Raw genomic sequence first — 14,448 nt, 5'->3', positions numbered from 1 at the left:
TTTCTCCATTCCTGTTCACGTCCTGTATCTAGCTTCAATGTAGAGAGTATCACACTCAGGACACCTGTTCCTATCGATAGAGCTGAATTTCAGTAATACAAGAACACAGGATTGTAGGAGCAGGAATTGGCCACTTAGCTTCACAATGATTCCCATTCCATTCCATTTCTTCACCGGCCCAAGTCCCTCATAGAGTAACATTACACTACAGAACGGAAACAGGACATTCGGTCCATTTAGTCCATGCCAGCCTTCTGATTAATTCCACCCACCCGCACCCAGAACATAGCCTTCCATACACCTCCCATCCGCGTGCCTAAACAAACTTCTCTTAATTGTTACAATTCTATTTGCAGCTCATTCCACGCTCACCACAACCTCTGGATGAAGGTGCTAACCTTGAATATTTTACCATCCACACTAACGCTTTGATCTCGACTTGTCGTCTCGCCCAACCTGAGGGTAGAAAGCCTGCAGGCATTGACCTATACATAGCCCTCATAATTTTGTATACATCTAAATATCTCCCCTCATTCTCCTGCGCTCCACTGACTGAGTGGGTTCTAAAAATACAGTATTTCAATCAAGGGGCTCGTCCGGGATTTGAACCCGGGACCTCTCGCATGCTCGCAAATTTAGACCCAAAGCGAGAATCATACCACTAGACCAACGAGCCCGTTTAACACTTATAACTTAAAACTGTTGCTTTTCATGTACTCAATCTCCTTCCTCGTCTCCACATCTGGTGGTAATTTTCCACAAAATTAAATCAAGGACCAGTACAATACGCTGCAGGCCCTTCGGCCCACCAAGCTGTGTCCACCTGCATATATAGACCTACTCTGCCATCAATATAACCATTCACTCCTACACAGTCTATATTTTCACTACAGCTGTCCATCTATCCATGTTATAGTCCGGTCTGGAGCCCGCATTCCGGGTCTTGATCTGGTCAGTGGACTCCGGACTCCAGGTCTTGTAGCCGTCCCTCTTTTCACCCTTAAGCCAATTAGTCACACCTGTGGATCATTGTGGCTTGTTTGGACTCGTGGAGGTGGCCCTGATGCCCATCGGCTGGCAGGTGTATATAAGGGGCTCTGGGACTGAGCCTAGTTGGGGGGGGTCGTCCTGCTCTGAACGTGTTCTGTCCTGTTTGTCTTGTCCTATTCCCCTGTTTCTCTTGTATGCGCTGGTCCCGCTGTTCCGTCCGGTTCGCCTTGCTCGCGCTGTCGCGCTGTTTGCCTGTCTATCCTGTTCTACCCGTTCATCATGGTTGCCCTGGTCCCGCTGTTCCGTCCGGTTCACCTTGTTTGCGCTGTCGCGCTGTTTGCCTGTCTATCCTGTTCTACCCGTTCATCATGGTTGCCCTGGTCCCGCTGTTCCGTCCAGTTCGCCTTGCTCGCGCTGTTTGCCTGTCTATCCCGTTCTACCCGTTCATCATGGTTGCCCTGGTCCCGCTGTTCCGTCCAGTTCGCCTTGCTCGCGCTGTTTGCCTGTCTATCCCTTTCTACCCGTTCATCATGGTTGCCCTGGTCCCGCTGTTCCGTCCGGTTCGCCTTGCTCGCGCTGTTTGCCTGTCTATCCCGTTCTACCCGTTCATCATGGTTGCCCTGGTCCCGCTGTTCCGTCCGGTTCGCCTTGCTCGCGCTGTTTGCCTGTCTATCCCGTTCTACCCGTTCATCATGGTTGCCCTGGTCCCGCTGTTCCGTCCGGTTCGCCTTGCTCGCGCTGTTTGCCTGTCTATCCTGTTCTACCCGTTCATCATGGTTGCCCTGGTCCCGCTGTTCCGTCCAGTTCGCCTTGCTCGCGCTGTTTGCCTGTCTATCCCGTTCTACCCGTTCATCATGGTTGCCCTGGTCCCGCTGTTCCTTCCAGTTCGCCTTGCTCGCGCTGTCGCGCTGTTTGCCTGTCTATCCTGTTCTACCCGTTCATCATGGTTGCCCTGGTCCCGCTGTTCCGTCCAGTTCGCCTTGCTCGCGCTGTTTGCCTGTCTATCCCGTTCTACCCGTTCATCATGGTTGCCCTGGTCCCGCTGTTCCGTCCGGTTCGCCTTGCTCGCGCTGTTTGCCTGTCTATCCCGTTCTACCCGTTCATCATGGTTGCCCTGGTCCCGCTGTTCCGTCCGGTTCGCCTTGCTCGCGCTGTTTGCCTGTCTATCCTGTTCTACCCGTTCATCATGGTTGCCCTGGTCCCACTGTTCCGTCCGGTTCGCCTTGCTCGCGCTGTTTGCCTGTCTATCCTGTTCTACCCGTTCATCATGGTTGCCCTGGTCCCGCTGTTCCGTCCGGTTCGCCTTGCTCGCGCTGTTTGCCTGTCTATCCTGTTCTACCCGTTCATCATGGTTGCCCTGGTCCCACTGTTCCGTCCGGTTCGCCTTGCTCGCGCTGTTTGCCTGTCTATCCTGTTCTACCCGTTCATCATGGTTGCCCTGGTCCCGCTGTTCCGTCCGGTTCGCCTTGCTCGCGCTGTCGCGCTGTTTGCCTGTCTATCCTGTTCTACCCGTTCATCATGGTTGCCCTGGTCCCGCTGTTCCGTCCGGTTCGCCTTGTTTGCGCTGTCGCGCTGTTTGCCTGTCTATCCTGTTCTACCCGTTCATCATGGTTGCCCTGGTTGCGCTGTTTCCCGGCTTCGTTCTGTTTGTCCTGTTCGCCCCGGCTTGGAGTACCCACCTAGTTCTGTGAGTCAGTCTCGGAGTCACCCTGGACCTAGTCCCTTTCCTATTCCTTGCTTCCGACGGGTGGTGCCCTGCACCTGCCCAGGTTTCCCGCGTCTTGCCCAGGCTTCTGTGTTCATGCCTGGGAGGCGGCCCTGCCAAGAAGTTATGCGCCCCACCCGGAGGACTCTGTCCCTTTCCTACCCCTTGCCTTTGTCGGGTAAATCAGGCCAGATTGCCATTGCCTGGCGCAGGACTCTGTTTCTTTCCTACCCCTCGCTTCCGACGGGTGATACCCCGCACCTTCCCAGGTTTCCCGCGTCTTGCCCAGGCCCCCGTGGTCCTGCCAGGGAGGTGGCCCTGCCGAGGAGTTATGCGGCCCGCCCGGAGGAGGCTGCCCCTTTCCTGTCCCTCGCCTCCGTCGGGTAAGCCAGGCCTGATTGCCGTTGGCTGGTGGAGGACTCTGCCTTGCCATAAACTCTGGGATCCGCCTTGTCTTGACTGAACTCTGGGATCCTCCTGCCTCGCCTGAACTTTCTCTGAATCCCATCTTGTTCTATCCTTTAGTTGTTCCTGTCCTATCCCTAGTACTTCAGTGCCTGCGTCCTGCATTTGGGTCCATTCCAAGTCCCCCTGTGACAATCCAAGTGTCTTTTAATGTCGCTGTTGTGTCAGCCATGACCAGCACCCCCGCAGTCCGTTCCCAGAGCCCAGAAAAGAAACAACTGACCTCTGATCCTAAACGTTCTTCCATTCACCCTCAACGCATGTCCTCTCGTACTGGCGGTTGTCACCCTGGGGGAAAGGTGCCGATGTCCAGCCTGTCTGTGTCTCTTGTAACCTTGTACACCTCAATCACACTCCGTAGCTCCAAAGATAAAAGCCCCAGATCGTTCAAACTTCCCTCACAAGACATACTCTAATCTAGGCAACATCCTGCTGAACTTCCTCTGCATCCTTCTCTGAAGGATTTTTAGAAGTTTTTTCCACCCCTCCCCCCAGACACTTATTCTGATCAACCATTCTATTCAGCACCACTACTCCGCCCCTGAGCTATCTATCACCTCAGTCACTGCACCACAATAACCATATAGCAATTACAGCACGGAAACAGGCCATCTCGGCCCTTCTAGTCCGTGCCGAACGCTTACTCTCACCTAATCCCACTGACCCGCACTCAGCCCATAACCCTCCATTCCTTTCCTGTCCATATACCTATCCAAGTTTGCTTCAAATGAAAATACCGGACCTGCCTCTACCACTTCTACTGGAAGCTCATTCCACACAACTACCACTCTCTGAGTAAAGAAATTCCCCCTCATGTTACACTTAAACTTTTGCCCCCTAAGTCGCAACTCATGTCCTCTTGTTTGAATCTCCGCAACTCTCAATGGAAAAAGCCTATCCACGTCAACTCTCTCTATCCCCCTCATAATTTTAAATACCTCTATCAAGTCCCCCCTCAACCTTCTACGCTCCAAGGAATTATGTCCTAACTTGTTCAATCTTTCCCTGTAACTTAGGTGCTGAAACCCAGGTAACATTCTAGTAAATCTTCTCTGTACTCTCTCTATTTTGTTGATATCTTTCCAATAATTCAGTGACCAGAACTGTACACAATACTCCAAATTCGGCCTTACCAATGCCTTGTACAATTTTAACATTACATCCCAACTCCTATACTCAATGCTCTGATTTATAAAGGCCAACATACCAAAAGCTTTCTTCAACATCCTATCCACATGAGATACCACCTTCAGGGAACTATGCACCATTATTCCTAGATCACTCTCTTCTACTGCATTCTTCAGTGCCCTACCATTTACCATGTATGTCCTATTTGGATTATTCCTACCAAAATGTAGCACCTCACACTTATCAGCATTAAACTCCATCTGCTAACGCTCAACCCACTCTTCTAACTGGCCTAAATCTCTCTGCAAACTTTGAAAACCTACTTCATTATCGATGCCACCTACCTTAGTATTATCTGCATACTTACTAATCTGATTTACCACCCCATCATCCAGATCATTAAAGTATATGACAAACAACATTGGACCCAATACAGATCCCTGAGGCACACCACTAGACACCGGTCTCCAACCTGACAAATGGTTATCCACCACTACTCTCTGGCATATCCCATCCAGTCACTGTTGAATCAATTTTACTACTTCAATATTAATACCTAACGATTGAACCTTCCTAACTAATCTTCCATGCGGAACCTTGTCAAATCCTTACTGAAGTCCATATAGACAACATCCACTGCTTTACCCTCGTCAACTTTCCTAGTAACCTCTTCAAAAAATTCAATAAGATTTGTCAAACATGACCTTCCATGCACAAATCCATGTTGACTGTTCCTAATCGCACCCTGTCTCTCCAGATAATTATATATACCATCTCTAAGAATACCTTCCATTAATTTACCCACCATGACATCAAACTGACAGGCCTATAATTGCTAGTTTTACTCTTAGAACCCTTTTTAAACAATAGAATCACATGAGCAATACGTCAATCCTCCGGCACCATCCCCGTTTCTAATGACATTTGAAATATTTCTGTCAAAGCCCCTGCTATTTCTACACTAACCTCCCTGAAGGTCCTAGAGAATATCCTGTCAGGACCCGGAGATTTATCCACTTTTACATTCCTTAAAAGCGCCAGTACTTCCTCCTCTTTAATTGTCATAGTTTCCATAACTTCCCTACTTTTTTCCCTTACCTTACACAATTCAATATCCTTCTTCTTAGTGAGTACTGAAGAAAATAAATTGTTCAAAATCTCTCCCATCTCTTTCGGCTCCACACATAGCTGTCCACTCTGATTCTCTAAGGGACCAATTTTATCCCTCACTATCCTTTTGCTATTAATATAACTGTCAAAACCCTTCGGATTTATTTTCACCTTACTTGCCAAAGCAACCTCATATCTTCTTTTAGCTTTTCTAATTTCTTTCTTAAGATTCTTCTTACATTCTTTATATTCCTCGAGCACCTCATTTACTCCATGCTGCCTATAATTATTGTAGATATGTCTCTTTTTCCTAACCAAGTTTCCAATATCCATTGAAAACCATCGCTCTCTCAAACTTAATATTTCCGTTCAACCTAACAGGAACATAAAGATTCTGTACCCTCAAAATTTCACCTTTACATGACCGCAATTTCTATATTATATCCTTCCCGTAAAACAAATTGTCCCAATCCACCCCTTCCAAATCCTTTCGCATCTCCTCAAAGTTAGCCTTTCTCCAATCACATTTCTCCACCCTGGGTCCAGTCCTATCCTTCTTCATAATTACATTGAAACTAATAGCATTGTGATCACTGGACCCGAAGTGTTCCCCAACACATACCTCCGTCGCCTGACCTATTTCATTCCCTAACAGGAGATCCAACACTGACCCTTCTCTAGTCTCTATGTATTGCTGTAAAAGAACTATCCTGCACACATTTTACAAACTCCAAACCATCCAGTCCTTTGATAGAATGGGCTTCCCAGTCTATGTGTGGAAACTTAAAATCTCAAACAGTCGCAACCTTGTGTTTACTACAAATATCTGCTATCTCCTTACAAATTTGCTCCTCCAATTCTCGTTGTCCATTAGATGGTCTGTAATACACCCCTATAAGTGTTACTACACCTTTCCCATTCCTCAATTCCATCCAAATAGCCTCCCTAGATGAACCCTCTAATCTATCCTGCCAGAGCAACGCTGTAATATTTTTAATGACAAGCAATGCAACACCTCCCCCTCTTGCCCCTCCGATTCTATCCCACTGGAAGCAATGAAAGCCAAGAATATTTACAAACCCCATTTCCAGAAAAGTTGGGATATTTTCCAAAATCCAATAAAAGCAAAAATCTGTGATATGTTAATTCACGTGAACCCTTATTTAACTGACAAAAGTACAAAGGAAAGATTTTCAATAGTTTTACTGACCAACTTAATTGTATTTTGTAAATATACACAAATTTAGAATTTGATGGCTGCAACACACTCAACAAAAGTTCGGACAGAGTTAAAATAAGATATTCAAGTAACACCGGTTTGGAAGACTCCACATTAAGCAGGCTAATTGGTAGCAAGTGAGGTATCATGACTGGGTATAAAATTAGCGTCCGTCAAAGGCTCAGTCTTTGCAAGCAAGGATGGGTCGTGGCTCACCCCTTTGTGCCAAAATTTGTGAGAGAATTGTTAGTCAGTTCAAAAGGAGTATTTCCCAATGCAAGATTGCAGAGAATTTAGGTCTTTCAACATCTATAGTACATAATATTGTGAAAAGATTCAGAGAATTCAGAGCATCTCAGTGCATAAAGAGCAAGTTCAGAAACCACTGTTGAATGTGCGTGATTTTCGAGCCCTCAGGCGGGACTGCCTAAGAAACATCATGCTACTGTGACAATTATAGCCACCTGTGCTCGGGAGTACTTAGGAAAACCATTGTCACTTTTAACACAGTCTGTCGCTACATCCAGAAATGCAACTTGAAACTGTATTATGCAAGGAGGAAGCCGTATATCAACTCTATGCAGAAACGCCGGCGGGTTCTCTGGGCCCGAGCTCATCTCAGATGGACCGAAAGACTGTGGAACCATGTGCTGTGGTCAGATGAGTCCACATTTCAGCTAGTTTTCGGGAAAAAAACGGGCATCAAGTTCTCCATGCCAAAGATGAGAACGACCATCCTGATTGTTATCAGTGAAAGGTGCAAAAGCCGGCATCTGTGATGGTATGGGGGTGCATCAGTGCCCACGGCATGGGTGAGTTGCATGTATGTGAAGGTACCATTGACTCTGATGTGTATCTTAGGATTTTAGAGAGACATATGTTGCCATCAGGGCGACGTCTCTTCCCGGGACGTCCATGCTTATTTCAGCAGGACAATGCCAGACCACATTCTGCACGGGCTACAACAGCATGTGCTTGACTGGTCTACTGCCAGTCCAGATCTATTTCCTATTGAAAATGTATGGCGCATCATGAAGAGGAGAATCAGACAACGGAGACCACGGGCTGTTGAGCAGCTGAGGTCTTATATCAAGCAAGAATGGACAAAATTTCCAATTGCAAATCTACTACAATTAGTATCCTCAGTTCCAAAACAATTAAAAAGTGTTACTAAAAGGAAAGGTGATGTAACACAATGGTAAAAATGCCTCTGTCCGAACTTTTGTTGAGTGTGTTGCAGCCATCAAATTCTAAATTTGTGTATATTTACAAAATACAATTAAGTTGGTCAGTAAAACTATTGAAAATCTTTTCTTTGTACTTGTGTCAGTTAAATAAATGTTCACGTGAATTAACATATCACAGATGTTTGTTTTTATTGCATTTTGGAAAATATCCCAACTTTTCTGGAAATGGGGTTTGTAGTTGCCAATCACACCCCTCCTGCAACCATGTTTCACTAATAGCTACATCATATTTTCAGGTATCAATCCAAGCTCTAAACTTATCCACCTTTCTTACAATGCTCCTAGCATTAAAAGAGATGCATTTAAGAGACTCTCCACCTCTTCCTCTCTGTTTATCCCTAACGGTGCAAACAACTTTATTATCTTTTTCTTCCTTCTCCCCTACATCTTCGGTCTGAGCGCTCCCCTTCTCTGTCACCTGCCTATCCCCCCTCACACATTGGCTACTAGCTTTCTCTATTTGTGAGCTAACCTGCTCTCTTTTAGTCTCTTCAAATTGATTCCCACCCCTCAACCATTCTAGTTTAAGGTCTCCCCAGTAGCCTATGCAAATCTCCCCACCAGGATATTGGTCCCCCTAGGATTCAAGTGCAACCCGTCCTTTTTGTACAGGTCACACCTGCCCTAAAAGAGGTCCCAATGATCCAGAAACTTGAATCCCTGCCCCCTGCTCCAATCCCTCAGCCACGCAGTTATCCTCCACCTCATTCCATTCCTGCTCTCACTGTCGCGTGGCACAGGCAGTAATCCCGAGATTACTACCTTTGAGGTCCTTCTCAACTCGCTATATTCTCCTTTCAGGACCTCTTCCCTTTTCCTACCTATGTCATTGGTACCTATATGTACTGCGACCTCTGGCTCCTCATCCTCCCACTTCAGGATATCTTGGATGCGATCAGAAACATCCTGGACCCTGGCACCAGGGAGGCAAACTACCATCCGGGTCTCCTGACTGCGTCCACAGAATCGCCTACCTGACCCCCTAACTATAGAGTCCTCTATTACTACAGCCTTCCTCTTCCTTTCCATACCCTTCTGAGCTACAGGGCCGGACTCTGTGCCGGAGGCACGGCCACTGTTGCTTCCCCCAGGTAGGCTGTCCCCCCCCCCCCCAACAGTACTCAAACAGGAATACTTACTGTCAAGAGGTACTCTCTAGCACCTGATTCTTCCTCTTCTCTCTCCGAACCGTGACCCCGGTATGACCACCTGCCTGTAATTCTTCTCACTTTCCCTAACCAGACGAAGGTCATCGAGCTGCAGCTCCAGTTCCCAAACACGGTCCCTTAGGAACTGCAGCCCGGCGCACCTGACGCAGATGTGGACGTCCGTGAGGCTCGGAGATTCCAGGACCTCCCACATCCGACACCGAGAACAACAAGCTGCCCTCACACTCATACTTCCCCCTTTCCTCAAATAACAGGAAAAATTGAAAACTAAACTTACCTTGCCCATTTCTGCCTAAACCCATTGAGCCAAAGCCCTTAAGCCTTCACTCTGCTCCCGGCACACTCCGCTGCCCGCAAAACAACGCTGCCCACTGTATAAGGCTGTGTTCCTTTTAAATCTTCCCCAGTGGACGCCGGTTTATTCTTTGTAGAAAAGAAGGACGGGTCACTTCATCCTTGTGTTGATTACCGAGGCCTAAACAGTATAACCATTAAGAATAAGTACCCACTACTCCTCATTAACTTGGCATTTGAACCACTTCACGGAACCACCACCTTCTCGAAGTTGGACCTTCGTAGCGCTTACCATCCAGTCAGGATGAGGAAGGGAGACGGCATTTAATACACCATTAGGCCACTTGGAATACTTGTTCATGTCGTTTTGCCTCACCAATGCCCTTGCCGTTTTTCAAGCCTTAATCAGTGATGTGGTGAGGGACTTTATTAATCGTTTCGTGTTTGTCTACCTAGATGATATCTTAATGTTTTATAGCAGCCCCCAGAAACACATTCACCATATCCGTCTAGTCCTCCTGAGACTGTGGGAGAACTCGTGAAGGCGGAGAAATGTGAGTTGCACGTCCCTTTGGTCAGCTTCCTGGGCTACATCATTGAGAGTGGGCTGGTGAGGGCAGACCCCGAGAAGATCCGGGCAGTGGAAGAATGGCTCAGACCCACGATCCGCAAGTGTTTGAACTACCACCAGGCCCGTTGGGCATTATTTTTTGAATGATTCAAGTTTTCTCTCACTTACCATCCGGGGTCCAAGAACGGGAAGCCGGACGCGCTCTCCCACCAATACAACTCCAAGGAGAACACTTCCAGCCCGGAGACCATCCTGTGTGGAGGCAACCCTCACTTGGGAGATCGAGTCCAAAGTAAAAGAGGCCCAAAGGGACGATCATGACCCCGGCAATCGCCTTTTTGTGCCCATTTCCGTCAGGTCTCAGGTTCTCCAGTGGGGGACACGTCTCGGTACGCCTGCCACCCCGAGAGTGATCGGACCCTGTCCCTCCTGAAAAGATGCTTTTGGAGGCCTTCCATGGATGTGGATACCCGTTCCTATGTCTCTGCCCGCTGAAAAATCTCCCACCAGCCACCTGTGGATTACTTGGTCCCCTATCTGTTCCTAGTTGTCCTTGGTCGCACGTCCTTTCGTCATGGGACTACCCTTTTCACACAGAAACACCACCGTACTCACCGTGGTAGACTGATTCTCCAAGATGGTGCACGTTGTAGCCCTCCCGCCTTTCCGCTCAGGAGACCGCAGAACTTCTTGTCCGTCACGTCTTCCACCTCCATGGAATTCCTGCGGATATCATCTCCGATCGGGGTCCTCAATTCATCTCGCAGGTATGGAAGACCTTCTGTCAATCCCTGGGTGCCTCTGTTAGCCCATCATCCGGCTTCCACCCACAGACGAACGGGCAGATGGAACGGGTCAGCCAGGATTTGGAGGCAGAGCTACGTTGCATAACAGCCAACAACCCATCTACCTGGAGAGACCACCTCACGTGGGATGGGTACGCCCACCACTCTCTGGTTAGTACAGCCACCGGAAGATCTCCTTTTGAATGCTCCCTTGGGAACCAACCCCCGCTGTTTCCCGTTCAGGAAGAGGAGATTGCGGTGCCGTCTGTTCAGGCCCATATCGATCGGTGCCCCAAGGTTTGGGAGTACACACTCACGATCCTGATCTGATCAGCTGATCACAACCAGAGGATTGCCGATCGCCATCGGACTCCAGCATCTCAGTATCAACCTGGGCAGAAGGTGTGACTATCATCCAAAGATATTCCTCTCAAAAACGAGCCTAAGAAACTCGCCCCTCATTTCCTGGGACCTTTCAAAGTCGGAAGTGTCATCAGCCCCACAGTAGTATGACTTAAGCTACCTAAGTCTATGCACGGGTCTGTTGCCGGGGTCAGGGTCATCCCCTTGGGCCTCTTTTACTTTGGACTCGATCTCCCAAGTGAGGACTGCCTCCCTACAGGTACTTTTCATGTTTCCCAATTAAAACCAGTTTCCGTCAGTCCCTTGTGTCCTCCGTCCGAAACCCCTCCACCCGTCCGAACCATCGACAACCACCCGGCATAGACCATCCAGCGGCTACTGGATGTGCGCCGTCGGGGCAGGGGTCTCCAATACCTGGTGGACTGATAAGGATATAGCCCAGAGGAGTGTTCCTGGGTTTCCTGCTCCTTCATCCTAGACCTTTACCTCATCCAGGACTTCCATCGGGACCATCCGGACAAGCCTGGAGGCTCCCATTTGGGGGGGGGGCGTACTATCATGGACTCGTCTGGCAATCCCCCATCTTGCTATTATCCCCTTGTTTTGGGCCTTAATCCCCTCGTCTGAATTCCAATTGTTCCCAGTCCATTAATTACAGCACAGCTGGTTTCCATCAGTGAACACAGGATGAGAACCCTGGCCTCACAGCAATGAGCTGCCAGATCGTTGGTCAATTCTAGTGAGTGTAAACCTCGTTTCCTGATCCCTTAGGACTGTCAGTTCCCAGCTCCGCATCATTCCCTGGATATTCTACGGGAACCTTGTCTCTGATTAAAGACTCTCCTGGGCATCTGCTCCACATTTGCGACTGTGCCAGCGCCTCTCGAGCCTGTCCCCGTGCCTGTGTCCTGCACTTGGGTTCGTCCTCAGTCACGTCCTTGCAACACAGATAGGCACCTGGATAACAGAAAATGTCAAGAAAGCTGTGCTCAGCACTATAGTTGATGATAGTGAAAAGCTATTTAACGAAACACCTAAGTTGTTTGACTGAAATTTCCTGCAGATGGCACAAAAAAGAAAGAGAAAAAAACATGTACCGGCTGTATGATTTGTGTCGGGTGAAATTCTGTCTGATATTAAACAACAGTGCAATGAAAAGATCAGTGGAAGGTTTATATTCTTTAGAATATTCCAGTCTGTGAATGGATGTTTACTGTGATGGGAAATACATGGCAGGACATTTCCAAAAGAAATTCTTAAACCGATTCGGCTACTACAGAGCCTTGTAAATGTATCAGGTGCTCAACACTTCGTTCAGTTAAATGAGTATTACAACCAGCGATTGTGATCAATTTAACTGGGAATGTTTATTTGTGAATCACATGCTCCTGTTTCTCAGTAGAGGCCAGAAAACAAGGAATATAGTAAAATACGAAAGCAGTTCAGGATGATTCATGTCCTTTTGCTCAGTACTTAATTGAACCACCTCTCCCAGCAGTTACAGCCAGTAGTCTTCTTGGACACGACTGCTAGTTTTGCACAGCGTGATGGAGCGAGATGTCCCACTCCTCCTTGCAAAAGTGCTCAGTCTGTGCCAGGTCAGATGCGCAGCCGCGGTGGACAGCATCTAGAGGTCCTGCCGGAGATTTTCCATCGGGTTCTGTTCAGGACTCTGAGTGGGTGACTCAAACACATCAATGTTCTTCATTTGAAGCCCCTCCACGGTTGCTCTGGCAGTGTGATTTGGGTTGTTGATCTGCTCAAAGAAATCTCCCTCCCCAGCTTAAGCTTTCTGACTGAGGTAAGCAGGTTCTCATCCAGGATCTCTCTATGTTTAGCACATTCATCTTTTCATCAATCCTGACTGATTTCCAGTTCCTTCTGCTGAAAAGAATCTCTATAGGATGATGGCGACGTAACAGCATCGGTAAGAACATATTTTTGCCCATCGAGACTTTGCAAAGCGTCACTGACAACATACTGTATGGGTGTGGAAGAAGGTCTTGTGCTAGGATCAGACTGAAGTAGAAATCTTTGGCCTCAGCAATAAGCAGCTTCTGTGGCGTAAATCTAATACTGTACATTAGACAGACAATACCATCCCTACGGTAAAGTGTGGTGAAGGTAGCGTCATGCTATGGAGATGCTTTTCAGCAGCAGAGACTGGAAATCTGGTCAGGACTGTTGAGAAAATGAATGCTGGTGAGTACAGAGAGTTCATCCGTAAAATCCTCCGGCAGGAAGTTTAAACTGGGTAGGAAGCCTGTCTTTCAGCAGGACAACATCACAAATCACATTGCCTGAACAACCGTGGAGTAGCTTCGTATTTTTTGCTTGTATTCTTTATTACAGATGCGGTCATTTACTTTTTCGCAATATTCTATGTTCCCGGTGTTCATTAGCGAGGTGACATGCGATAACTTCTCGACCTTTACTGAATGAAGTATGTTAATCAGAGCAAACCTTCCTGTGCAGTGGCAGTCCGGTAACAGTTAGAGTGAAGAAGCTGAATGTCAAACATATTAACAATCAGCACATTCAAATTTTGTCTCAAAGGCACTTCCATAATGCAAATGTGCACAGAATCACTTGCATAATAACTTGGTTGCTTCATTGTTTTATTGCTGATTGTTAATCCGTATTACTTCTCAATAAGAGGGAATACAGCTTAATAATGTTTCAACAAAATATATTAACTGGCACAGTGAAGACATACAACTCAGCTTATCGTGAAACTGTCCCCCCCCCCCCCCCCCCTTCTTTTGTTTCATTCTTTACCTTCTGGCATTGGGTCTCGATATTGATCAATATCAGAATCAGAACCAGGTTTAATATCAGCGGTGTATGTCGCGAGATTTATCAGCTTCACAGCAGCAGTACAGTGAAAGACATGATAAATAAGTACAGGGAAGAAAAAAAATCTAAGTTACATTCAGTTTATATATTTCTATTAACCAGTTAAAATAAATAGTGCGGAAAAACAAAAAGTAGTGAGGTCGTGTTCATCGGTTCAATATCTATTTAGCAATCGTTTGGCAGAGGGGAAGAAAGCTGTTCCTAAATCGGTGAGTGTGTGCCTTCAGGCTTCTGTACCTTCTTCCCAACAGTAACAATGAGAAGAGGACACGTCCTGGGTGGTGAGGATCCACAATGATGGACACCGCCTTCCTAAGGCACTGCTCCATGAAGATGTCTTGTACACTACGGAGGCTGGTACCCATGATGGTGCTGACTAATTTTACAAGTTTCTGCAACATACTTCGATCTTGTTCAGTAGCCCCTCCCATATCAGACGGCGTTGCAGCCAGTCCGAATGCTCTATCTCCGGTACACTTGCAGACGTTTTCGAGTGTTTTAGTTGATAAACCAAATCTCCTCAAACTCCCAATGAAATATTGTTGC

At 47.4% G+C, this 14,448-nt stretch overlaps 1 non-coding gene across 1 annotated transcript; it reads right to left on the bottom strand.

Annotated features, from left to right (window-relative positions):
• Positions 1-588: 588 nt before the first annotated feature.
• On the bottom strand, positions 589-676 carry trnap-ugg (transfer RNA proline (anticodon UGG)). The gene is given in 2 exon segments: positions 589-624; positions 641-676. It is a non-coding gene; the product is annotated as a tRNA-Pro (tRNA).
• Positions 677-14,448: the final 13,772 nt, after the last annotated feature.

Source organism: Hemitrygon akajei, unplaced genomic scaffold, assembly GCF_048418815.1.
Source record: "Hemitrygon akajei unplaced genomic scaffold, sHemAka1.3 Scf000063, whole genome shotgun sequence".
NCBI classification, from domain to species: domain Eukaryota; kingdom Metazoa; phylum Chordata; class Chondrichthyes; order Myliobatiformes; family Dasyatidae; genus Hemitrygon; species Hemitrygon akajei.
Note: the sequence above shows the minus strand (reverse complement) of the source record. Positions and strands in the feature narration are given on the sequence as shown.